At 43.3% G+C, this 27206-nt stretch overlaps 1 protein-coding gene and 1 pseudogene across 3 annotated transcripts in view; both read right to left on the reverse strand.

Moving 5' to 3' along the window:
• Ca10 (carbonic anhydrase 10 (inactive)) overlaps window positions 1–27206 on the reverse strand; it is a 512317-nt gene that overhangs the window by 60180 nt on the left and 424931 nt on the right. The gene's annotated exons all lie outside the window — the stretch shown is intronic.
• Window positions 1083–11310, reverse strand: LOC125408403 (POU domain, class 5, transcription factor 1-like; annotated as a pseudogene).

The following is a 27206-nucleotide window of genomic DNA, read 5'->3' on the forward strand; positions in this document are numbered from 1 at the left end:
AAATGGGTTAATGCAAGATGTAAACGCTAGCTAGAAATATGCCTGAATCATTGGATGAATAGTATTGTAATTAATATAGTTTCTGCATGATTATTCAGATCTGGGCAGCCGGGAAACGAAAGAGCAGTCTCTGCCTTCATAATCACCATAACCAAGCTAATGAACACATACTTCATGTTGTCTTTCTTTCTTTCTTTTCTTTTCTTTTGGTGGTGATGGACAGGGTTGGGGGATGAGAAGATTTAACATTTACTCAGGTGGTAAAATTTAAAATTAATTTTATTAGTTGTTTGGATAATTTCCTACAATGTATTTTGATCATATTCACCCACTTCATAAATTTTAAAGACACAGTGCAGAATTGATCATTAGAGTCACATTGCTGAACATTAAATTCCCTAAACTTCTCTGCATGCAAGTGAGATTGAGCAATGTTTGTCCTTCTGTGCTTGGAATATTCGACTTAGCACGATGCCTTCCACATCCACACGTGTTGTCACAGGTGACAAAATTTTCTTACTTTTTTTAAAATACATTTTTATTTTAGCCTTTGAAACTCAAGGACATTTTTTAACATTTAAAAAAATTAAGTGTTTGTATATATGCGTTCTTTTGTGTGGAGTTGTCTGAAGAGGCCAGAAGAGGATATTATCTCTCCTGGAGCTGGAGTTAGACGAGTGGTGGTGAGTCACCTGACATGGGTGCTGAGGTCTGAACTTGGGTGCTCTGATAGAGAAGTGTGTGCTCTTACCTGTAAGGTCATTTTCTTCTGTCTCAAGATTTCCTTTGGTTTTGTTTTGAGACAGGATCTCACTATGTAGCTCTGGCTGGTCTAGAATTCAGTGTATAGACCAGAGTAGTCTCAAAATATGGCCATCTGCCTGCCTATGCTTCCCGGTGCTGCTGGATCGAAGGTTTGTGCCAAACAAGAGACCAAAGAAGGGACTAAAGAAGAGAACATGGTCAAGTGTGGGCTCCCATAGCCTGGGGTATTGAAATGGGACACTTGGAGCAGAGGCAAGGATATAGCCCTCCCCGCACTCCCATCTCTGGAAAGGAAACCCTGCAGTCCCATACGCTTCTCATTGGGAATCGTCAATGCTTGATTGTTTGCCCGTCTGGCACCCCTTATGGAACCAGGCTTGGACCACATCCTCCTCCAGCTGAAGCAGCTTGGGGACGATGCTGATCCTCTGCAGGGTGGGCACTGCAGAGACATGATCTTCATGTTGTCCCTCACACGGTTCCCAACACTCCTCTGCTTTCTCTTGCAGGCCTGCACTAGAGTCTCTGCTTTGCATATCTCTCGAAGGTTCTCATTGTTGTTGACTTCTTTTCTCCTGCAGGGGCGGCAGATGGTGGTGTGGCTGAACACCTTTTCAAAGAGAACACCCAGGATGAGCATCATGTCGGCCTGGATGTACCCCAAGGTGATCTTCTTTTGCTTCAGCAGCTTGGCAAACTGCTCCAGTTCCATCTGCAGGGCTCGGGACTGAGTTCCACCTACTCCCACTTCAAGGCACTGGGACGGACAGAACATGGCCCAGGGGAAACTCTCTCCGAGTTGCTCTCCATTTCTGCTTCTGCCTGGTCCCCAGGCTGCAAAGTCTCCAGGTCAACTTGGGGCACTAGGCCCAGTCCAATCCAAGGTCCACAGTATGCCATTTCTCCACAGAACTTATATGGTGGGGGACAAAGGAAGATATCCAACACTTCTGAGCCTTGTCCAACCCCTGGTTCAATTCCAGACAAAACTGGGAATTCTTGGAAGCTGAGGCAGGTCCAAGGGTTCATCAAGCTGGGTTCCAGTCCCCCTGACTCATTACCCCCCTCCCCACTAGGTATCTAGCCATGGTGAAGTCAGGTGTACAGCCCCCATACAGGAGCCTGATGGAAGGAAGGCTCACCTAGGGACTCTTTGGTCCTGATTTGTAAAGGCTGAATAATACCCTCCTCTTTTACACACACACACACACACACACACACACACACACACACACACACACACACTTGCTCACACATTATCCACTCTGAATTGATAGAAATTTAGGCCGTTTGAGTGTCTTTGGCATTGTGACTATTTCTGCAATGAGCAGAGGTATGATGGGAATTTCATTTCCTTTGAGTGTATTCCTAGAAGAGAATTTTCTTATCATATGGTAGTTCTATTCTGAATGTTTTAGGAACCTCCATACTATTTTCCAATTTCCTCCCTCTTCTTGCAACCAGAGGCGCGTGCAATCCTGACCCTACCAACTTATGTAAATGCCTGTGTACCGGCAGGTGTTTTCTGGTTCTCTACAACAATTTTTCCTCAGCTTCAGCCAAGACACCTTGCTTGAACGTAGGAAAACAAAGCCATTCATCATCTAGAAAAAGCATTATAGAAGAAGCAGAAGACTTAATTTATTGCACATTGGCTGACTCCTGTTCTTTTGTAAGGTCCAGTTCTGCATGACAAGGCTACTTGCACCACCCAACAGATGGCCCATGGCAACAGAGCATTGCTAATCTTGTCACAGTGAAATCAGTTCAATGAAAAGCTCCCCACAGCAGATGTATACACTGGTTTCCTCCCCACATGGGGCTCAGGGCCTGCATGAGACATTACGTCTGTTTGTATTTATAGGTTAACAGTTGTCGGGTGAGGAGAAGGTGACTGTTATTAGTATTAATTACAATCACTCGCATTTATCTCGTGCTTTATGCTTTTCAGAGATGCTCTCACAGATGTTCCCTCATTTGATTCTGGTAGCACCCCTGTTAGGCAGCCAGCAGAATGAAGGCAAAGACCCCAGGAAGGCCTGCAAGGTAGTGTCTTCCCATCCTTCAATGCCTCAACACAACTGTTCATCAAAGCTATGGACAGGGGCCAGTGTTTGGGTGATGTGCTTGGAGCCCACCTGATGCTGTGGGGGGAGCCAACCTGTCTGCTGACCAGGGACTGTCCTCGTGAGGGTGCTTGTCAAGGCCACACTCTTGGCTAGACTACAGCAACAGCTCCTAGTAGGCCTTTCTGCTTCTGTCCTTGCCCTCTTTCCATATGTCCTCAATGCAGTGGTCAGGGTAGATATTCTAAAATATTGAATCCTTGTAACATCTAGAATCTTTTCAAAGCTCTTTGGCCTACTCAGGGTAAAACACCATGGTGCAAGGCCTTTTGTGGACTGGCCCTATGACCCTCTCTTGGTGCAGGAGAATTATCTGTATTCTGTCAATCATGTATTTTAATAAAACACGGATTGGTCAGGCAGGAAGTATAGGCGGGTCAACCAGACAGGAAGTAGAGGCGGGGCAATGAGAATGGGAGAAGGCTAGGAAGGAGGAAGCCTATTCCTCCATTCCTGCCCAGACCACAGAGAAGCAAGATGTAACCTGCCCTGCTGGAAAAGGTACTGAGCCACATGGCTAACACAGACAAGAATTATGGGTTACCGTAAGATGTAAGAATTAGTTAATAAGAAAACTGAGCTAATGGGACAATCAGTTTATAACCTAATGTAGACTCTGTGTGATTTTCTTTGGGACTTGCTGGTTGTAGGGTACCGGGCAGAACGGAAACCCCAACAAGCTAGCTGGCCTTCGTGTTACACTTCCTAGCTCTGTTTGTTGCTTCTTCTAGTTCACTCTCTGGCCACACTGGCTTCCTTGGTGTTAAATGAACATCATAATCCCCTACTTAGGGCATCTGTTTCCTCCATATATCCGTTTCTTATCCCATTTTCCACTCACTTTATTCCTTTGCCAACTCTTCACCTTCTCAATGAAGCCCAGCTCAGTTACTCACATTCCCCTCTCTTCTTTCCTTACCTAGTCTCACTTTCCCCACACACTTTGGTCAATACCACTTGCCTCCACGTGTATACTATATGCATTATATTCTTAGAGTTGCCATTAACAAGTTACCATAAATTGTTTTTGATGAGCCAACATAATATACTAAAAATTACTCTCATTGTTTTGGAGGTCTTTCCAAAAATGTGTTAAATAGAAAATGGAAGTGTGGGCAAGACTGGTTTTTTCCAGAAAGCAATTGCCCCTTCTCTGGTCCTAGTTTAATCATCTCTGGACGTGTTCTCAAAGCACAAGCAGAGGTATGGTTAGCTAATCTAGGTGTTTCTCAGTCCAATGTGGTTGACAAGATTAAATATCTTAGTGTTAGGGCTAAAAAAGAAAAGGACTGTCCAATTATTCTGAACTAAGAATTTACTAGATACCCTGTACACAAGAGATGATCAATAAAGTTTGGCCGATGATAAACGACTCTTCTTTGTTCATTAGTTACGACAACTGCATCTTAAGTAAATATAACCAGGAAGGGATGCCACTTGGAATGTTACTGTCAATGAAAGAAAGGTGGCAAACAAACAAACCCTGGGTCATTTTCTAAGCACCCCTATGTGTTTCCTTAGAGACAGTCTTGAAACAGCCTTTTATTTTTGAGGCCCCCTCCCTCACTTAATGTGGTGTGGATGAACCGGGGTTGTGGGGAGGCAAAGTATGTGCTCTCTCTCAAGGAAACACTCAGGAAACTGGGCTTTCTGCCATTAAAAAAGCAAATCTTTATGGTGGCCTAATTAGAGTTTTTAAAATTCAATTTGGGCAGTCAGCAAGTTCGGCTCCTTTCCAGGAGGAATAAGGAGACAGTGCGTGACCTAACTGATGCTGGGCTGCTTGCCATCCCAAACAGCTAAAGTGGTTGTATCAGCTTCTTCCAGGACCAGAGGCTGCCTGGACACTGACGTGGGCAAGGATCTCTGTCTTTCAGGGCCTCACTGATATTGTGGGACAAGAATGGTTAAATGCCTAGAGGACATGCATGTTTAGGAAGGCAGATCATGGAGTATGTCCTCACTAGGCTAGGGTAAAAGTAACTTTCTTTCAGTTGCTGTCTGGAAGTTATGGAGCAAACGAGCAAGACTGTCCATCCATCCATCCATCCGTCCGTCTGTCCGTCCGTCCATCCTTCCGTCCGACTGTACATTCCTTGACTCACCCAACTGACACACATGGAGTATGTATTCCCACAAATTACTAGAGGTTCAATACTAAAACAGCATCAATATATTGAAGGAACACAGTTTCATTCAAATGCAAATAATCAGTGGATATGAGTGTGAGGAATTAAGTCAAAAGACCTGAATTTGAATGTTGATGGTGAATTCCTGGTTAAGTTACTTACCGTTAGCCCAAATTTTTATCTGTAAAGCGTGGCTGGACTAGACGAAACTCTCAGACCTCTTCCACGTTAAATATGCTAGGAGTCCATGCCTAGGTGCATTTTGTGCCAAATAAGAGCATCATCTGAGAGGAGTTAGTATGATAATCTTGTTGGTTGTCTTCTCTAGTTTTTCCTGATGACCAACCTTCCACCTTCGGGGTCAGATTGATCCTCCCCAAAGCAAGCTTATCAGATTTCTTTTCACTCATACCTTTCATTGCCATTTCTGTCTGCATTAGGATAAAGACAAACATTTTTAAGAGGGTCTCAAGTTCTTCTCAACTGTATCTACTTCATTTGCATCAGGTCTTGACTTTCTTCCTTTGCTCCTTAAGTTTGACCTAGTCCCTCCGTCTGGACCACTGTGTCTTTCCATGTATTTTACCCTGAGAGAGTAACTTATCTTTCAGATGGCAGTTGACTCCTTTTTCCCAGTGACACTTTCTCTTACCTGTGAGGGTGGGGCCTGACTTTTTGCTTAGAGATACACAAATAATGTTTCTTCCCTCTAGGCCATTGGTTCTTAACCTTCCTAATGCTGTGACCCTTTAATACACTTTCTCATGTTGTCGTGACCCCCAACCATAAAATTATTTTTGTTGCCACTTCATAGCTGCAATGTTACTATATCTATGAAATGTAATGCAAATCTCTGTGTCTTCTGGCGGTCTTAGGCAACCCCTGTGAAATGGTCTTTAGACATACAAAGGGGTTGCGACCCATAGGTTGAGAACCTCTGGTTAAGAAAAGGTGGCTGAGATTTTTGTTAAAGCTCAGTAGAAGGTGTGGTGAACAGAGCCTGGGAGCCTGGGAGCCTGGGTGATAAATGCCTCAGTTTGCCAGACAGGCTTGATTGAGGTTATGGCAATGTCGGTGTCTTTTTTCCAGGTTCCCATGCCGACATACATCCTCGAAGACCATGGCATCTTTACCACTCGGCTGCTAGAAGAGGAGATGGAGTTGTATGAGCCCTCTGGCTGACACAGGGCCTGGCATCTACTCCATGCCCCCTAAGTGAGAGTTGCGGCCAGCAAGCGGATGACATGCTTTGCTATAGTTCTGTGCTCACTTAAATGATCCGTCTGTTATCATGTGATTCCTGGCTGGACTCATTTGTCAGAAATGGTCCCTTGTGTGACTGTTCCTTTCAGTGGCCTCAAACTTTAACTCTTCTCTTGCTACTCACAGCATACTAAATCCACCAGTTGTCTCTCTCTCCTGGCTGTACCCAGGCTCTAACTGCTTCTGTCCCCTGTCACAGCTACTGTTCTTGCCTAAGCTGCCAGGGTCTGCTCCCCAGATGAATGCAGGGAGTCTCCTCTCTGACCTTCCTGCCTGAGCCTTTCTTCCCTCTGGCCTATCAGCACAAAAACTAGTGTGAGCCAGCTAGAGTCTAAATTGGATGGCACCGCTCTCGGAATTGAACCTCTGATGGCTTTTATCACACTAAGAGCAAAGCCCAAACCCAGGCCCCATCTGCTCAAACCTTCAGGGTCTGTTCCAGAAAACTTCTCTGAGCATGCTCATCTGCCCCCACACACACGGGATCTAGATGCAACTTGCAAGCACCAGGCCTGCTTCTGCCTGAGGGCCAGAAGCCCTTTACCAAGAAATCTGCAAACTGGCCATCCTTGTGCCTAGCAAAAGGGATCATTCAAAAGGTCACTAGGCCTTTATTCACTTGCCACATTCTCAGCAAGGCCAAGCCCAGCTGTTTTATTTAATGATGTAATTTCCAGCAGATACTGGCACATACTCAATGATTTTCTTTTCAAAGACACAACATGCCAATTATTTACTGAATACTTAAATGGATGAAAGAATGGGCACCACACTTCCCAGGACTTGGATACCATTTCTGTACAAATGTTCTCACACGTATGATGGCTCAGTGCACAACTTTTGGAGTTCATGATGCCATAAACATATACACAAGCAACCATTCTTCCTTTCCTTTTCAGTACAGTGCAAGAAATTTTCTGAGATATTCTGTGATCTATAGGCATTGGGTTGATTTTGTCTGACTATGTTCTGAGCCTGTTTAAGGTAGGCCAATATAAGTGATGTTGTTCAGTAGGTTAAGGGTAGGAAATGAAAGGCATTTTCAACTCAGAATAATTTCAACTGATAATAAACTCATCAGGATGAAATCCTATTGTAATCCCACATAATACATACACACACACATACATGCATACATTCAGGTACTTAGGAATCGTCTGGATGATGGGTTTGCATCAACCAGACTCTCTAAGCTTTCAGTTTAGAAGGGAATCTGTTGGGCTGCAGAGTCCTTCTGTGACCTTAGATATCCTTGATGCCTGTTCAAGCTTCAGGCATTGGGATATATTTGTGTTATAGTAGAGTCTGAGTCAGACTCTAAGGTGGGATAAATATTCAGCCTCCTACTTCCTTGAGGTGAATTATCTCCCCCAGTCACGGTACTTAGTTTCGGTTTCATACAACAGAAACATATTCACTGATATATATATAATTACTCAAGCCCGATAAGAAGGCAGCGCAAGTTGCTGCTCTTCATCATGGCCACCAGGTATTAGGCTGACTGGACTGAAAAATAGATCAATATGTGTGGTAGTTTGAATGAGAATGGCCCCCATAGGCTCATATGCTTAAATACTTGGTCCCTACTGAGTGGAACTGTTTGTGAAGGATTGGAGGTGTGACCTTCTTGGAGGAGGTGTGTCATGGGGGGGTGAGATTTGAGGTTTCAAGAGACTCACACCATTCCCAGTGTTTCTCTCTCTCTGCCTCCTGCCTATGGATCAACATGTGAGCTCTCAACAACTTCTCCACCCCATGCTCCTGCCTGCCTGCTGCCATGCTCCCGCCATGATGGTTATTGCTCACTCTCTGATGCTGAAAGTCCCAATAAAATCTTCCTCGTATAAGAGGGCTTGGTTATAGTGTTTCCTCACAACAATAGAAAAGTAACTAGGACAATGTGTTTCTCATATTCTTATCCTTAACTAGAAAAAAGACACTCCCTTCTGGAAGTCTGGATAGTCTGATGTGAGGCTGCATCTCCATTCTGGTTTGGAGGATAGTGTTTTGCTGTTGGTGGAACACCTCCAAAGAGCTCTGAGGAAAAGGACATCAGTGGTGTGCATGCCAGGAGAGCTCATCAGGCTTCTTCATATTGAGGTTCATGTTGGTCAACAAAGATGACCCGCTTGGTGTGATAAAGACTTCTTCTCTAGAATAAGACTCATAGAAGCAAGGATATCTGACAATGACATGGAAAAGAGTTGAAGGAAGAGGTAAACAAAAGATGACCCCAGTGAAGGTAGAGGAGGATCCCCAAAGACTCCATATCTCTATGCTCTTTTAACTCCTTTTTTCATTTTTAAATGTTGTATATATGGGTATTTGTCTGCATGCATTTTTGTGTGCCATGTTTGTGCCTAGTGTCTGCAGAGGCCAGAAGATTCCATCAGATTCCCTAGGAGTAGAGTTACAGATGGTTGTGAGACACCAAGTGGGTGCTGGGAATCGAACCCAGGTCTTCTGGAAGAGCAGTCAGTCCTCTTAACCAGTGGGCCATTTCTCCAGACCCTCTCTCCATATTATTTTAATTTCTTCCCATCAGAAGAATATACAGAACATAGGTCCTTAAAAAACAAACTATTTCTCTGTGGGAGAATAGAAAGGAGGCTAGAAGGGAGGGGAGGGAAGAACACTGAACAAAATGTTGGCTTGCGGACCTGAGGGTATGTATCTAGTAGGGTGTATGAAGAACAGACCATAGAAAAAAAATCTAGAATTTCATAAAATTCTCCATATCAATAAGCAACTTGTGAGAGTGAATGATCTTGTAGATTTGCTGTTTTTTTCATATTTCTATTGAGAAACAAGAAGTAGAAACTGATGGCTGTCTGCAGGAGTGTATTTTCCTCAGGTGTGGTGAGAGTGGAGTCTCTCAGGAAGTTGGGTACATTATCAAAAATCGTAACTTAGACTCCAAGGACAGAAGTTCATTCATTCAAATGCTTGTTTATTTATTCATTCAATAAACTCACTCATTTACTCATTTTCTCATCTATCAACTATCTTTTGAGCAATTATTATATATCATGTACATGCTGGGATGGAGAAGTAAACAGGATGGCCAAGATCCTTGATCTCATCAAGCTTGAATGATACTGGGGAAGACAGATAATAATCTAATAAATAAAGGTTAGAGAAGATCATTTTAGGCAGTGATGAGATTTATGGAGGTAATGAGATCAGCAAGTAATGCAGCAGTTTAGAGGACAGAGTTCAGGCTGCTTTGGATGGACCGGTCAGGAATTGCCTCTCTGGAAAAGGATGCTGGGTTTGAGACTTGAACGGCGGGAGAGCTCAGCTGCATAAAGATGATGGCTCACAACTTTCAAAATGCCTTAATACCACCTGGGAGCTTTCAATCAATACTGGTAGTGGACTCCACCTCCTGAGGTTGTAATTTACTCGATCTAGTCATAGAATCTAAGGTTATTCTGGTAAGCGCTCAGGGTTGCAAACCCCTGAATTTGCAAGGGGCTAGAAGAAGCTACTAGATAAGGCAGGACTTGCAGAGAATCAATGGGAGGGAAAAGCTCAGGTTGGACCCAGAGAAGAAAGAAAGAGGATGTGGCTGCGAGGGAGTAGCGGAAGCAGATAGAGAGATTTGGAGGAGGCAGAGAGAGGACTGGCTGTGGTGAGCTGTAGGATTGAATGGGGCAGAAGCAGAGGCTTACAGCTGCATGCAGAGGTATTGTCTCAGCGGCAGCTGAAGAGGCTGGGTGGGTGGCATGGAGGAAGCCCCCCCCACCTCCCGCCCACCAATCTGTCCCAATTCTTCCATGTCATCTCATCGCAAACTAATCTCAGCTGCGGAATTCTTCTGGTGATCAGCTGCCTGTTTTCCTGGGGTGATCAATCTCCGAAAAGTTTCCAAACTGTGTTAAGACTCCCAGTGTCTCAGCAAAACAGCACCAAGCTTGCTTTCCAGGGAGAGAGTTCAATAATTCAAATGAGCCAGCACCGAGGAACTGGAGGGCGGTTTGATCTAGTTTAGAGGCTGACATTTTCTTAGTAGGAAAAAATGCAATATCCATAATACATTATTTTGTGCCCAATGAAGTCAACTAGAACAGAACTGTCTCAGGAGAGGCCAAGATCAGATTGCCAGGAAACCTTTCTGAAGGCAGTAGGAAGCCCAGTCCTTAGAATCCTAGGCAGGGAGTGGGTTCAGTGCCACTTCACAAGTGCCTGCAGGACCCAGAGGCTTCCTGAGCTGCTGTGACGCTTGCTCTCCTCGCCTGAAACTTTCAAGGGTAAATAAATACAGAATAACTCCTAGTGAGCCTGAACAGCTGGACCTTGGGAGCCCCGCCTCCATCCTCACTGTCAGCAGAACAGACCTGCTCAAAGGATGAATCTACTCTAGGGGTGAGATTTGCATGTGCCAACCTCACATGCAAAGGTGTGTGAAGGTAGAGGGCTGTGTAGTTTTTCTGGGCTAAGAGCAGTTAAAAGAGAAAAATCATTTTCTCTAGGTGGCAAATGTCCCTGGGAAACACGCCCCTAAGCTGAATTTCCCTGAAAGAGTGAAAACTGCCAGGCCTGAAAGCAGTTTGGCTGGAAGCCCAAGTGCTTGTGAAGAGAGAGGTTGTTAGGGGTTGCTCTCTTCCTGGGGCTGCCTCTCAGTCTTCAAAGGAAGCAGAGAAATTGGTTCCATTCTGGCCTCCCCCAAGTTCATGCAATTATGGGCCCAAGTAAATTTGTGTTAGATTATGCTGAAGACTAAACAATATTTTGCTTTTTATTTGAACAAATATTTCTTGCTTCACTGACAATAGTCCAAGAGAGGAAGCCTTCAATTAGAGAAGCCGAAAATACTGATTAGACTCAATCAACACCTCTAGAAGTTTAAACACTTAAGTTAATTAAATGGTTCAGTAGGCTTGAAGCTAAACTTACAAACAGAAATCTCGGTGTATGAAAGGATGCTTGGAGCTTACAAAAAAAAAAAAAAACCAGATAATTATCTGAGAAGCCCAACATCAGCCTTACCAAAGGCTCAGTGAAAACGATTGCGCAGGCGGCATGTTGGTTTTCAAGGTAGCTCACACAGTGGCTAGCACTGTACCTCAAAAGCAAAAGCTTTCGATTCCTATTAGCAGATGGGATGTCCTCCCTACACTCAGAGATGGACAGTTGGGAAACTGGCAATGACTGTGTGTGTTTAGCAGTCCTGAATATTTTAAGAGATCAGTTTCCTTATCTTCAAATGTCAACAAACACAGTAGAAACACTAAGAGCTCTTGTGGATTTTACCTTTAGCAGAGAGATTCGGAATGAGTGAAACCATGCTATAGATGCTTTTTGGGGGTGTCTGATATAGAATAAAGACAGGTCAGATATCTTCAGTTAGGTTCTCTTTACACAAACCCTGAGATTTGTTCAGGTCAAGAAAGCTAGTGAGAATACGTTCTCAGAGAGGGTAGAGTGAAGACAGGGCAGGCATCTGCGTTCAAGCAAAGCTCTCCATTCAGCTGCAGATATCTGAGCCCTGGAGGAGGCATTATGTATCCCACCCCAGACAAGAAAAGAAGCCCTGGTTTGCTCTTACCAAACAGCAGGCTTCCAGGAAAAGGGCAGTTATAGGTTGTAAGATGTGACCAAAATCACAGCAGGGATCCACTTGGTTCAGGGCAGGGGCCCTAGTTCTATACAAAGGAACTCTTGCCTCATTGATATTATGGGAGAAGTCCTAGGCAAGATCAGGGACCACATTTGCCTGTGACGAATGAGATCGGTCTGCAGTTTGTGCATCTCCAGGATCCAGTCCCTGCTTGGCTTATATATTAACAAGGAAGTCAACCCTTGACTTTTAGTGTTGTGATAAAACACCATGACCAAAAGTAAATTGGGGGGAGGAAAGGTATATTTTGGCATGCACCTCCTCAGCACAGTCTGTCGTTGAGGGAAGTCAGGGCAGGAATTCATTCAGGAACATGGAAGCAGGAACGAGATCAGACTGGTTTGCTCAGTCTGCTTCCTTTTTCTTTTTTCTTTTTGTTTGTTTTTTGAGACAGGGTTTCCTTTTTCTTTTTAAAAATTATTTTATTTTATTAAGATATTTTAACATGTATGGATATTTTGCCTCTATGTAGGTCGGTATACTATGTATATACAGTGCCCATGGAAGCCATGAGATGACTTCAGAGTCCCTGCAGCTGGAATTACAGACAGATGGCTAATGAGCTGCCATGTAGGTGCTGGGAATAGAACCCAGATCCTCTGAAAGGACAGCTAGTGCTCTTAACCACTCATCCCTCCAGGCCCTCATTCTTCTTTCTAATACAACCTAGGACCAGTCCAGAGTGGGATGAGCCCTCCCACAACAATCATTAAGCAAATAAAAGCCCCCACAGACTTGCCTACAGGCCAATCTGATGAGGGTATTTTCTCAGTTGAGGTTCCCTCTTTCCAGACGACCTTAGCTTTTATCAGTTGACTTAAAAAAAAAAACCAAACACCTAACCAGCATACACCATGTGTTTAATTGTTAGTAAGCAGGTCCCATATTGTGTTAGCTGGGTATAGAGCACTTTTCATGCCCCTTTCAAATGTTTTACCAACACCGTTTGGAGAATTTTACTTGAGGTTGAGTTTTGGCAGAAGGTCTGGTTTGAAGTCTTAGTGTAGCTTCCCTTTAAGTATGAAGATTTTCATCTCATCCACTTGAACTTTAAAACAGAGACAACACAACTTCATAGGGTTCTTGTGAAAAATCAGAAAATACAGCACATACAAATGTTTAGTAATTCGGCTTTTTTTTTCTTCTTGTGAAATGTTTTTCTTTTGCAGAGAGACTGCGTGCAGAAATAGTCACATAAAGCTACAAGATTAGATGCCTGTAAGAATGAAGGTTTACTTTGTAAAGAGAAGGTGCGCTCGCACTGGGGTTGTGCTGTTGAAAGGCTCCACAGATTGGTATTGATCTGCAGGATGTACTTCCAGGAATGAGGCTGCTCCATAAAGCAAGGAGACCTAGTGAGACTAAGTCGTGTGCTAGTCCCAACACAGTGTGCAGGTCAGGCTCTGAGCCCTTAGCCAGGGGAATCGTGAGCTGTGTAGACAAACATGGATACAGTCCGAGGGGCTTACTACACGACATCGCGCAGCGTGTGGAGTAACTTCTCGGCTACTGTGCTGGCCAAACAAAATAACCCGTCACGAATGACGAAGGGGGAGAGAGAGGATTTGTCTGGACCGTGCACAGAGCTGAGCTCCTCCTCCGTGTGTCAGTGTTCCAACTGCCTGGAGCTCTGTCACGATCACCAGGATCACCAGGGACTTGCTCTTTCCGCTCAGGCTGGGTGGCTGTGTGTGGGCTCCGAAGAGGCGGGCATCGCTGAGACTTAGCCGAACAAGAACTCAGAGGCGAGATTCTAACTGCTGGGGTTGCAAAGACTTCACGTATCAAGTGGGGCTGATTTCTTAACGAGGTGTCTTCCTGTTTTAGCATTCCTGGAGAAGTGGGTACTGCTTCTGAAGATGACTTCCTCTCACACTCTTGGAAGGACAATGAACGGTGTCGCTGTCATCCTCAGTTAAGGGACCGGATCCAGGCACGATCAGGAGAGAAGGCACCAGACACTTGTGCTTATTTGAGCACCAGCTTCAGCTGGAGGCCTCCACAAAATGTATTTCTGGAATTTCGTGAGTTTCGGAGGCAGGGCCTGATATTCTTTGTTACCATCTTGGCTTCAGGGAGGCAGTGCTCCATAAGGGGTAATCGGATTTTAGAATCGGAGGAAATTCAGACTGGTCTCTGGTTCTATCAATGAGCAAGTTGTATAATCTTTGGTAAGTTAGGTGTCCTCTCACTGCCCTCCCTTTGGATGAGGACAATATCTACTTTCTCCCAAGAGTACATAAAACTCAAATAGGGCATCATCTAAGAAGGGCTACACATGGTGATTTAACTAAAGAAAAGAATTTGCTTCCTCCTTCTGGGGCTCTTTGGGATCTTACAATGTTGAACTTTCTTCAGATATTTGACAGGGTCACATGCAGGTGGCCCCTATGATTTCTACATAGGAAATATGGTTGAGAAGGCAGCAGGTGTTGTTGCTAGGAAAATGCTCTGAAACGGTGCTGGGTGGATGGGAGAAAGGGAGCTAAATGCAGGCAAGGGTGTACTTAGCTAGAAAGCTAAGGGGCCTCCCAACAGGGGAAACGCTCAGTGAGCAAACCGGTGTCTAGATCTGTGTGTGGTCTGAGAAGACAGTGGGCAGGGACAACGAGAATTCATGGGCTTTGTTTGAGATTCCAGCTAACTAGGTATCCCTCATTCAGAGAATAAATCCATAACACAGCCTATCAATAGAAGAGCCCTTTCTCAAATAATTTATATATTATCAGGGCTCTGACTTTTTTGTCTTCTTATTCTCTTATTCTGTGTCCACTGTAGTAATGGGAATTTAAAGCAATTTGTGGAAGGAGCTAGTTTCTAAACGATTTCACTTAGAATTTTGTGTTTTATAACAAATACAAATATGTATAACGATAGAATAAATATATGAAATAACATAAGCATGGCCATTTTCTTCTTTGCCTGTCCCCTTGCCCTCAGTATAGGCCACAGGGTTCCCTTCACTCAGAGCTTCTTCTTCCAGATTTGATACAGAAAGCGATTTGAATGACAAATTATGGCCCTTGAATCATTTCCGAGGAATGTGGGTGGAGTGGTAGATCCCGGAGCAGGGAGATGACCAGATTAGGGAAATGATTTCATTAGTGTATTCTGGATAGAATACAATGGAGCTCAGACAGAAGCCCCCAATGAAAGGGATTCCTGCGTCGTTTCTTCTGGGTCAGACAGTGACACTTATTTGGGGAGGAGGGAAGAAAACTTACTTCCCTACTCCGTTCAAAGTAGCCTTGAGTCCTGGCTGCTTCTCATGTGACCTCAGCTATGCAGTTTAAAGGATTCCGTCACTTATTAATGTACTAATCTGGAAGTTTTAACTAGCCACAGTTCCTCCATATTGTCTTGTAGGGGAACATATACACTTATGACATCTTCCCAAGGAACTAAATTGGCATCAACAAATATTGAATCCAATATAAAAATGTTCCCAGTACATTCTTCATCCTTAGTCTTTGCTCTTATAGTACACCACTAAGTCAGGCATGGTGATTTATACCTATATCTAGAATTTGGTGAGTAAAATTAGAGGATTGTCAGGACTTCAAGAACAGCTTCGGCTACATAGTGAGTTTGAGCCTGGTCTGTGGAGACCTTGTTTTAAATATGTAAACACCCTTCTCCTCATCATCATTGAGTAGATGTAGTTCTTTCATTCCTGTGAGTTGTTTTAGCAAATTAAGTTTAAAGAGGGAGGTATGGAAACCTCGTAGCACTGATAAAGCTCAGGCCACATTTGTGTTTTGTGGCTGGCATAGGACATGGAGCCAGTGCTGTGAGACTGAGTCCTCAGTCTTTGGGATTTGACATTGCATCCACATTAACGTTATCATGGTAGAACTGAACAAGACAACCCCTACCTGATATCCGCTGTAGAAATGATTTCGTGGTTGCCAGTAAGGAGAAATCCTCTTATAATTTGGCAACCAGAGTTCACAAAACTGTTGATTGTTGAGTGAGATAACAAGGAAAAAAATTCCTACATTTCAGACAATGATGGAGAGGAAGTCTTTTGTATCTCATTTGCTATAGTAGCACAGTACTGTGGACCAGAAGCAGTGGATGTTTAGACCGTCAGACCTTTCCCTTTGACCTCACATTAGTCCCCGGATGCTCATTTCAGCATTCCATACATCAGCATGCATATCAAATTCCACTACAGAGAAGATGAATTTGATGACTTGTAAAGACTCACACTACACTGGTAAAAGTTCAGGATAAATGGACTTTGAGTAAAACAAATGCCACCAAAACCCCTACATAAATGATGCATGCCACCACTTGCAAATTGATGTACGTGGGCATAAATTTTTAAACTCTCAGATGGCTCCCCCCTGTCTCTTTGAATCTGTCCTCACAGGACTTGTGCAATGGTGTTATCACTCACCACCCAACCCAGGCACCACTTGAACTCAGGCTGTTGCTGCAAATTTGACCAGAGAGCTGAGTCACCAAGAATGCAAGGCCAGGTCCAAGCTGTGTTTACTCTCGTATCTCTGGCACCAAGTGTGGGTGTGGAACACAGTCAATCTTAGGAGCATTTCTTGCATTTTGCAAACGTGGAGGGAGGAGAGCTACCCCTGTTCAAGAGGGAGCAAGACCCAGTTGCACTCACAATACTTCAACCCTTTGTTTAAGGGATTTAAGGAGTTAAGTATGTACAGATGGCAATGAATCTAGATTTCCCAGCCTTTCAAGTACACAGCGTGGTGAGCTCTGAGATCAGATAGGAAAGAATGTGGCTCTCAGATCTGGACTGTAGCAGACCTTAATTTCAGCACAATAGGAAATATATTTGAGCTATGTCCTTGGTACTTGGTACATAACTCTTAAAAGTTTTGGAATTTCATATATATATATATGCATATATATATGTACATACATATATTTATAACTTTTAAATGTTTTACTACCATGTATTAATTATACATAATGATGAATTTTGCTATGCCACTTTCATATCTGTAGATAATGTATTTTGATCACATCCACCCTCGGTTACTCTCTTTTGCCCCCTCCCCATTTGCCTTGATCTCCTTCCTCTTTCCAGTTCCTCCCCTTCCTACTTTCATGATGATTTTTGGCAACCCAGTGCCTTCCATTAGGCTTGTTTTACAGAGCATGGGTGAGAGATTATTTACAGAAACATGGACACCTCACCGGTGTCTATACCACTGGAGAAAATGTATTCCCTTCGTTACCAACTATGAACTACCTCTCAGGTAGGGTGGGGTGTTTAAGAGTAAGAGAATGGGTGGAGTGTTGTAGAACTCTGTTTTATATGAATATCATGGCCCTTGACCTCCTAATCTTACTGTGATTACTTGCACAAGAGCTGCACAAAACAAGGCACATAGACATCCTGTTATAGAAAGGAGATGTACTCTTGAGGTCCCATTAAATCTTGAGAATTTATAGGCAGTTAACCTGTTTTGGAGACAGTCTGATTAGGTATTTCAGCCTAGCCTTGCATGTATAAGTTTAAGGTAGCCTCAATCTTATGATCTTCCTACCCCTTCCTCCTAAGGGCTGAAGCTATAAGCTTGTGTTATCTGCTGTTATTCTATAGTTAGAGAGATCCTAAGTCAACAGGACAGGGAAAATGAATTACAGTGTTATTTGTGTAATCTATGCGACAGACTGCTTCCATCTTTGGAAACCTACCACAGCAAGGCGGTCTTATGTACTTCTTTCTTAGTATAGCAGAGAAACTGGAGGTAGCAATCACTCATGAGTGACCGGAGTATCTCTTGAAATTCACAAGGAGCCTTTCGATCACATCTGAGCTTATGCCCATGAGATAAGTTAAGGGTGAGGTTTGTAGTGTCAGGATGGGACAGGGCACCAGAAAAGTCAACTCTGGGAGGGTTGGAATTTGCATTCTCATTCGCTGACCTGAGACCTGAAGATAGAAACCTTATAAAGAAACCCTGACTGCTCTTAGGGATGGAGAGGGAGGAGGAGAGGGAGTGGGGAGAGTGGGAGGGTGTTGGGAGGAGGGGCGGAAATGGAAACTTTTATAATTTAATAAAATTACTTTCAAAAAAAAAGTCTTAAGCAATGAGATTTGATGACCTTCTGAGTTGGTGAACTCTTCAGCATACTAAGAAGGTGGTCTCCTCATAGGGAGCATGGAATCCCTCAGCATTACTGTAACTTGCCCTATGTACACATTTTAGTTGGATGTTCCTTCATTGTTTGTCACAACTAAGCTGGCCAGTGTAAGCTAAGTGTTTCGCTGAGTTTTGTGAGCCATTTCAACTAACTACCAGATCAAGCAGGAACAATAAGCCCTAAAGTTACAGTTCTTCATTCAGAAGTCAGGATAGCCCAGAATTTTGGTTGACAACTAAAGTACAGACAGCAATGGGATTGAGTACTTAATTGTAGGCTCTGAGGTCAGCTCCAGGTATGTGGCGTCACAATTAAATTAAACTGTAGACACTCAGTTAGTGTTTGGAGAATTTGTTGATGTTGGAAAACATTCAACAGTCCCAATACTACTAATAAAAGTGTGTCTTCATGCGATGATTTCAAAGACAGAACTAAATAGTATTAACACATCCAAAGCAATTAGGAAGCAATAGACACTACCTGAATGCTGTTTTCTCTTGCCCTATCTAACATATATAATGGCTTTATTATATTGGTTCAAGATTTTTCTCCAACATTATGGCCATGGGTATATGTGTGGCTAATCTTAGTTATTAACTTGATACACGTGGGAACAAGGAGCCTCAAAGGGAGAATTGCCTCCATTATATTGACTTCTGGGTATCTATGAGATTTATTGTCTTGATGGATTATTAATGTGGGAGGGTCTGTCCTACTGAACATAGTGCTACCCCTAGGTAGCTGATTTTGATTTATATAAGAAGTCTGGCTGAACACGATCAGGGGAAGTAAGCCAGTAAGCAGCATCGATCATAGTTTCTGCTTCAAGCTCCTGCCTTTGCCTTTGAGTTCCTGACTAATAAACTCCTCCCTAATTATTTTAAGTTAGTGTTTTGTCATAATAACAAATAACAAACTAGGACAGTATGTGACATTTTTTCTTTTGTGTGTGTGTGTGTGTGTGTTTATGAGTGAGTGGGTACATATATGCATGTCTATAGATGTGCATATGGAGATCTGGGAAAAACCTTGGAACTCACCAAGTAGGTTAGTAGACTAGGATCCTTCTGTTCCCATCTTTCCAGTGCTGGGATTACAAGGGTGCAATACACACACACACACACACACACACACACACACACACACACACACTGTGTATGGATTAAACTCCAGTCCTAGTGTTTGCAAAGCAAGCATGTTACCAACATCCCTATCCCTCCCTCCCTACATTTTACTTCTAATAAGTATCTTTACATCATGACAAATGTTGGCTTCCTATGACTCTGGAAATACTGTGTATGCATTGAAAATATTCTTTAATTGGACAAATGAGAAAGAGGGGTGCATTTCAGCTCATACAAGGAACTCCACTAAGCAGTGGGTTGCATGATGGCTTCAGGGCCTTCCTATTCCCTGCCCACTCACCCAAATTAACAATGTGCCCTGGACTTCCATGCATTTTCTTATTTGTCACTTACAATAGCCCTGAGAGAAAATTTGGACTAGACATATTATCATTATTTTCCAAATGAGAAAATGAAATCTCAGAAAGCCAGACTTGTAATAAAAGAATCAAAGTATATTAAACCTGGAGGGCATTTTGAAGATCATGTCATGCAACCTTTTCATTTTATGAATGGAAAATGAAGCCTAGATCAGCAAGTGACTTGCCCAAGGCCTCATGGTCATTGGTAGGGTTGGGATCTGATCTTATTTTCCTTTACTCTTTGTTTGGTCCTTTCTCCTTTGGTTACACTACTTAGTTCTTAAAGACAGATCCTTGTTTTAACAAATCTGATACCTATCCCTTCTTCCCCCTCAATATTGCCATCTATGAAATAAAAGTTTCTCATAAAGTTCATTCTCCTTCTGCATAGATAGACAAGAATACTTGATTGATTTGGAAGATGCAATTAGAATACCAACATTTACTCAGTTTTATCAATGAGCCTTCTAAGGGTCCCCACTCATAGGACTGGGGTGAAGGAGAGTGATCCAATAGATAGCATAGGCAAACAATGTCAGGAACCAGCCAAACCTGGGCATGTAGCTAATCAGGCTGGCTTAGCACACCTACAGGGTGAGAGCTGAGCTTTAGAGGAGAGCCCCGAGTTTGGAGAAGAAGCTTGAGGACTGAATGTTAAGTCCAAAGGATGAGGCCGAATCTGGAAATGAGTTATAATACCAAAGCCAAGACTTTCCAGAACGGGATGCATTCTATGTGAGGACACACTTAGCTAATGAGAGCTCTTGGTGCCTGAGATGTGGTATAGGATAGGCATGCCACTTGGTACCATGCAGGGACTGGGCATGCTGTCCATCGAGCGATTCTACATTCATCTATGGAAAAGACACAAAGTTTAAGGAAGTAATGTCTTGTAATGTCAAAGAATTACGAATGCATGTATTTTCTTTTAGGTCACTGGGGAAGTTTTTTGAAACCCAGTCAGCTCATCTTTCCTTTGATGCAAGGAAAACAGGATCAGACTGGCCTCTTTTTATAACATACTTGCCATTCATATAGGGTTCTTGCTGACCCTTTTATCTTCTCTGAAACCAGAGTCCTTTAAGCCTGACGAGCGTGCTGCTGCAGCGCTGGCTGGGCCTCCTTGTGAAGCTGTTTCTCCCCCTCTGCCCTCTTCTCCATCTGTCCTCCTATTTCTGAGCCCAGATAAAAAGCCTGGCACTCATTAGCTGGGCACTGCTGCAGCCAGTCGGCTTCTGCTAACTGGGTGTCCACAGCATGCGTGGCATCGCCCTGGGCACCTGTGAGGGAAGCCAATGGCGCTAACGTCTTTGCCCCGAATCCTGGATCCCCATAGTGCTGCAGGGCTGTGTGGGCCTGGGGCAGGATGGCAGCAACAGGCAGGCCTGATGGAAGGTGAGACTGCCGGGAATTTGGGAGGAGGCTGGCAAGGAATGATAGAAACAGAGGATGTGAGAGGTTTTGAAAAGAGCCACTTGTAATGACCAAAAGAGTCTCCTTGCAGGGTGGTCACGTAGCTGTCCTCGCAGGGTGGCAGGCATACACATTCTGGTTAATTAACAGACTATGTAAAAGAACTGCCCAATCAATGAGATCTTTGCCCAGGACTCTGCTAAGATCAAGTGGTTTTTTTTTTTACTCTTATTTTCTACTTAAGGAAGTTGTTTTTCACACATACACAATGGGGTCAAGCTGGGCTATGTAGTGTTAAATAATGGTAGTGTTTGGAATACATTTTTCTCTGTAAACATTGGCCAGCCACCAACAAAGGTACAGAGGGGGTCAGTATTCCCATCTTGTGGATGAGGTAAAGGAAGTCCAAATGCCTCTGAATGAAGTCTCATTATTCATTTCTGTCTTTGTTTAAAGTACCTTTCAGTTGAACTTGGAAGATAAAAAGCAATTTGATTTGTTGAGCTGGAGGATCATGGGTAAATTTTTCTTTCCCTTTCTCAGAATATTATCATGATGTCTCCACAAAGCCAAAAAAAAAAAAAAACCAAACTAACCAAAAACAAAACAACAACAAAAAAACCAACAAAAACCCTAAAAACCAAATTACTTGCTCTCTAAAGCAATGCAGATTTTGCCCAGCGAAAACACAGCTACCTGGGCCCGACTTGAGAGAGGACGCAAACCATGCCTGTCCCTGAACACCCATGGGACACCATCTCTTTTGTGAGATTCCTATCTTAAGCCTCCTGTGTGCCTCTGCTGTTCACAAACCTCCAAGGCTCAGGGAATTGTGTTTGTGCTTCTGGTCTCCCTGTAAAGATGTAATAAAGATGACAGGCCTATCGAATAAGGATAGCACAGAATTATGATTGGCGACTGAAGTACAGGCAGACAATAAGGGGACTGAGGCCTTATTTGTAGGTTCTGATGTCAGTTCAGGTACATGGTATCATAATTGGATTAAATTATAGATACTCAGCTAGTATTTAGATAATTTGCTGATGTTGGGAAACATTCAATAATCCCAAGACTACTAATAAAAGTGTGTCTTCATGCCATGATTTCAAAGACAGAACTAAACAGTATAACATGCCCAGAACAATTAGGAAGCAATAGACACTATCTGGATACTTTTTTCTCTTGCCCGATCTGACATATACATTGGTTTTATTCCATTGGTCCAAGATTTTTAATACCTGGGCTATAATGGCTAACGACGATGCTAAGTATTTTCACTTGAGGGTTGATCAATTGCCCACTCCTGTGGGAGTTTCTTTAAGCATCAATAGTCGCCATCTCTAGCCCTCCTGATAAACAAGCAGGTATTTGCTCCAGTTTGTGTCCAGAGTGCCTCCTACAGGCCTAATGTTTAAAGGCTTGGTCCCCACTTAACAATTGTCAGGCTTTAAGAGGCGTGGCCTAAAAAAGCTTTCTGGACAGCTTCCCCTCCCCTCAGGGTCACAGAATTAGCTGTTTTGCCACACGTTCCCGCACTAAGGTGCAGTTGCACCTCAAGCCCAGAAGCAGGGTTGCCCATCGGTCTTCTAACAAGTCAACCCCACCACCATCTTAGTTGCAAAGCAGATTAACACGCCATGCTACCAAGGGTCAGGCAGACACTCAAATGGATGAAGTCCACAGCCATAGCAGTAGCAAGTGGCAAAATTAGACACTCCTTCTGTTAGAGATCTCAGGGGACCAGGGGCTTCAGGGTGAGACAGGACAAGACGTTGGTGTGATTAGCTAGTGTGACCCTCTTTCCTCTCCCACGGAGAGACCAAAGAGGCACGAACACATCAGATCTCCTTTGAAAATAGTTCTGAACCACCCACATAAGAAAGGCAATGTAAGTCCATTTGGTTTCTTGGTTTCCCCGTCGCTCTGGCTCAGGCTTTCTCAAAATACGGATCTTCCTCCTTTCTGCTTTCGGTAAATGTCAAGGTTTCATTGGCAGGAGCCGTGCTCTTCAGGGAGCGGAGCATAGGCGGCTGCCCAGCATATCAACAAGGCGAGGGAGAGCTTCCCTGGTAACCTCTGCCCAGTGAGGCCAACAGCACAGCCCTCCTGGGCGCTCCCACACAGCCGTAGGATGTGAATTAGACACATGGGAGTGCCCAGGAACCACCTGCTGGCTGATAGGTGAGGGATGATTTTGGGTTTTTATTCCTTTCCTCAAAGAGAATAAATCTTCTTCCTGAGCCAGAATTGGTTTTCCTTGCAGTGTCTACATGCTGTTTATCTCCCTGTCCTGCGCACCTCTTCCTCAAGACTGAGTAGAAGAGAGACACCCATAGTCCTCTTTAGGCTAGAGCTGCTCCCAGTCATTATCACTGTACTTATTTACTAGTACATTTATTAATAAAGTCACTAATTACATAGTCTCTGTCTTCTGTTTGACATAGTGTACTTTACTAGAGAGAGAAATCTGGAACAATCTCGAGGATGGAAGATACCTTAAGATGTAAAAAAAAAATGATGTTCAATAAAAAACACATGGACATGCTATATGGGAGCCCTAAGGTGTCGTTAACCCTGCCTGGGAATGGAAGTGGTTGTGCCGGCGGGGTGAGGGCTGTGTGAGGTTTTGTGATGTATCCCTCTCCAGCCATTGGCTGTCCCTTCCCATTTTTTCCTTGCAATGGACCCTTTCCCACCAGAGCTTCCTAAGAACACTTCTCCTTGAGCAGCCGACATTTAGGTGGAGCGGAAGAGCAAAAGGGAGGAGTGTAAATTCATGTTTTCACTTTTGGTTCTTCTGGAAGAAAGGTCTTCTCTCATCTTTGGCAGCTGTTTTCAGAGTAGGAGAGGTACCCCTCATATTTTTAATGAAACCAGATTTATAAATGTCACCAAGGTGATGGTGATGATTAAGAAAAACATTTCCATGAAGTTTCTTTTGTCATTCATAAAATCTTTATGAATAGATGGGTGGTGCAGGCCAGTGACATTCAGAAATAGTTTGCTCAGAATCTGTGCTTTATCCTGGCCCTGGGCTGAGCTGTTACTTTTTGAAGCTGCGCCTCTGGCAGTGGGCAATTTTTCCCCATTAAAAAAAAAAAGGGCTAATAATGACACTCCCTTGTATTTGTAAATAGCTACTTGCAAAGTTCTTTGCACTTGGCAAAGTGCTTTAATTGCTTCATTTATTTTTTTAAGATGCCATTATTGCGTTTACTGAGAATCCACCCCATTTATTTATTGAATATTTATTAAACCACTATTACCATTCTGAACACTAGAGAATCAGGGGGAAAAATAAGACAATGCCTTAACATCCCTTTCAAAAAACTCCATTTAAAATAAAAATTAATTTATTATTTTATATGCCTGATTGTTTTTCCTGCACATTTGTGCACAACATGTGTGCATTGTGTTGGAGGAGGCCAGACAAGGGTATCAGATCCCCTGGAATTGGAGTTACAGATGGCTGTGAGCTACCATGTGGGTGCTGAGAATCAAATCTGAGTCCCCTAGAAGAGCAATCAGTGCTCTGAACCTACTTAACCCTCTCTCCAGTCACCATTTTTTTTATTTTGAAATAATTTTACATTTATAGCTGTAAGGTATTATGGGGAGCTCAGTATAGCATTGATTCATTGTCTTCTAATGTTTAATAGCTCAAATTACCTTGTGATATTTTTGTTGAGGTTATTTAACTAATATTAGTACTACCCTGTGAACTAGACATCATAATCAGACAGTGTCTCTAGCCCGTCCTTTTCCTGATGCAAGATCTGCTACAGTGTGTCACGTTTATTTAGCTCCCCCCTCTCCTCCATCTCCAATGATCTGTGACAGGTCATCAACCTTCCCTCTTTTTTCATAAGCTTAAGATGTTTGGAGGGTTTTATCAGTCACACAGAATATTCCTCAGTAAGAGTGCTTTTCTAATGCTACTTCCCGATCACGCTGGGCCGGTGGGCTTTTGATGCATATCACAAAGGCAGAGTTCCCTTCCCATCACATCTTAGCAGAATCGTTCCATCTCTGGGGCCTCTGCCTTGGTCACTTAGGCCAGGGAGGGTTTGCCAGATCTTTCTTAAAGTCATGGTTTTTTTTTTTTTTTTGTTCCCTTTTCTTTGGAAATGAATCACTATGTACTTTCCTTACGTAAAAAGACAGAAATTAATAGAACTTGTTTTTACATGAAGGGAAATAGAAAAATATCTAAGCAAATGGGTACGCAGACAAGAAGAGTGAGCAGCTAATGATCAAGGGTGAGCAGATCATTAAAATAAGGTTACACGGTGGAGAGGGACTGGGTGGATAAGACAGGTTCAGCTCTGATCTCAACAGTGAGCTGTCAGTTAGGAAAAGACCAGGGGAAAAACCTTGCAGGGAGAAGGCACAGCTTCCAGTTTAGGAAGAAGCATGGCATTGCCAGACTACGTCACACCCCTGCTCAAACCGTCTCATCCCACCAGAAAGAAAACACGATTCCAAATGCTGGCCCAGAAACCTGCCCAGTCTTTCCCCCTCCAAGTCTGCTGCTTCCACTTTGTAGATCTCTTGCCGTTTCCTTTTCAGTTCTCCTGAGCATTTAGAGCACACCTGGTACGCTCAACTCCATATTTAAGCCTTGCATTGGCTTCTCCATATGAGGTAATTCTATTCTCCAACCAGCTCTCATGGTCAGCTATACCACGTCTTTTAATATTATGGCCAAGTGGTCTCTTCTCAGGGATGCCTATATTGGACTATTTACCCCAAAGAGCAGCACACCCTCACTTCTCATAGCCCCAGACTTCTTATCCAGCTCTTTCTCCCAGAGCTGCTTTAAGTCTGCAAGCATAAACATATGTACACAGGCAGGCCCATCCCACTCACTTCAGTGCCAATACCAGGTTCTCCAGACATGAGAATCGCAGCTCCTGGGTGAGGGGGACGCTCAGAGTACATAATTATACCCTGGGCACTTTCTTTAGCCAACTAGTTCTTTGACAAGCAAATAGGCAACTGTGATTCTTTGGTGTCCATCAGCCTAATGCTGCACTAAAAAAGCGTGTTGTCACCTTTAAGTTCACAGGCTTCTTTCTTTTCATTACGGTTCAGACAATAGCGAATTCTATCATTTTCTCCGCATTTTCTGGTGACAACAAAGAAGGAAAGAAGGAATGTGGTGGACACTGAGGCTACATTCTTTGTAGAAAACAGAAAAAGGAGGCCAAGTCACACCGTCAGGTAAGGTGAAATAAGTTTGGGATAGAAATCTCTGTCAAAGAATCAAAGAATCGGGACAGAAGATGTGCCAGCGAGGCACAGGCTGGCACCACTGTCAGGCCTGTTGTATAGATCAGGAAATTGTGACAGATCATAGTAAATGATTTGCCTGGGGCTAGGGCTCCAGCAGATCCCAGAGACCAGTGCAAGCACACCAAGTGTTCTCGGAACCCTCTGCTAGCATCCACAGCTCTAGAATAACTTTTCCTGATCACACCCACTGCAGACAATGCCTTCTAGAACAGTATGCAGCAAGAGAGACTAAGGAATAAAAAGGTTGCTTCTCAGGACACGGGTTGAGCATCATTTATATATACCCCAAAGACTGGCAGATTCACACAGTAGGAGCGCAAGTACATTTCTATGGGGGAGCACACAGAATTCATTATGCCAAATGTGGGAATTAGGGATTGTTTTGGATTAGTCACTCTTTCATTTCTTCAACAAAGGAGATATTGAACACACTGCTCAAACTGTCAAGCCCTAGGAGGGAGAAATGCATTTCCCAAATTGGATTATTTTTCTGAACTTGTTGGTCATTATTTCCTGGTTGACATGTTTTGTAAATCTGTCCAGAAAATCAGCAGGGACTTAAGGGAGGTTAAAGGGATTGATGTGTGCTTGAAATGAAGTCAGTCATGCTTCAGCTAAGGGAGCAGTGCTTTTATGGACTTAACCCCGATCTCCAACTTTTCACCCAACAGACATTCTTTTGCCTTTCTAAAACAAATAAAATACATGTTTATATTGTAAAAAAAACACTTCTGAATCTAAAATATTAAAAATCCATTGAAACTGAACTTTTCTTCCAATTGAAACGAGCATTAAAATTAAGCAACCTTAAACAACACCTTCAGTATTGATTATGTTCAGTCTCAGTTCAAGAAAGCCATGTGCTTCTAACCTGTTGACATTTGTCAAAATAGCAATAATGAGAAAACTATTCTAGGGAGGTAATCCTGGGCTTAGCGATTCCGAAGGCTTTTAGAAGGTGTCCTATAGCTGGGGCT

The sequence above is a fragment of the Myodes glareolus genome, chromosome 9 (assembly GCF_982192425.1).
Source record: "Myodes glareolus chromosome 9, mMyoGla1.1, whole genome shotgun sequence".
NCBI lineage: Eukaryota > Metazoa > Chordata > Mammalia > Rodentia > Cricetidae > Myodes > Myodes glareolus.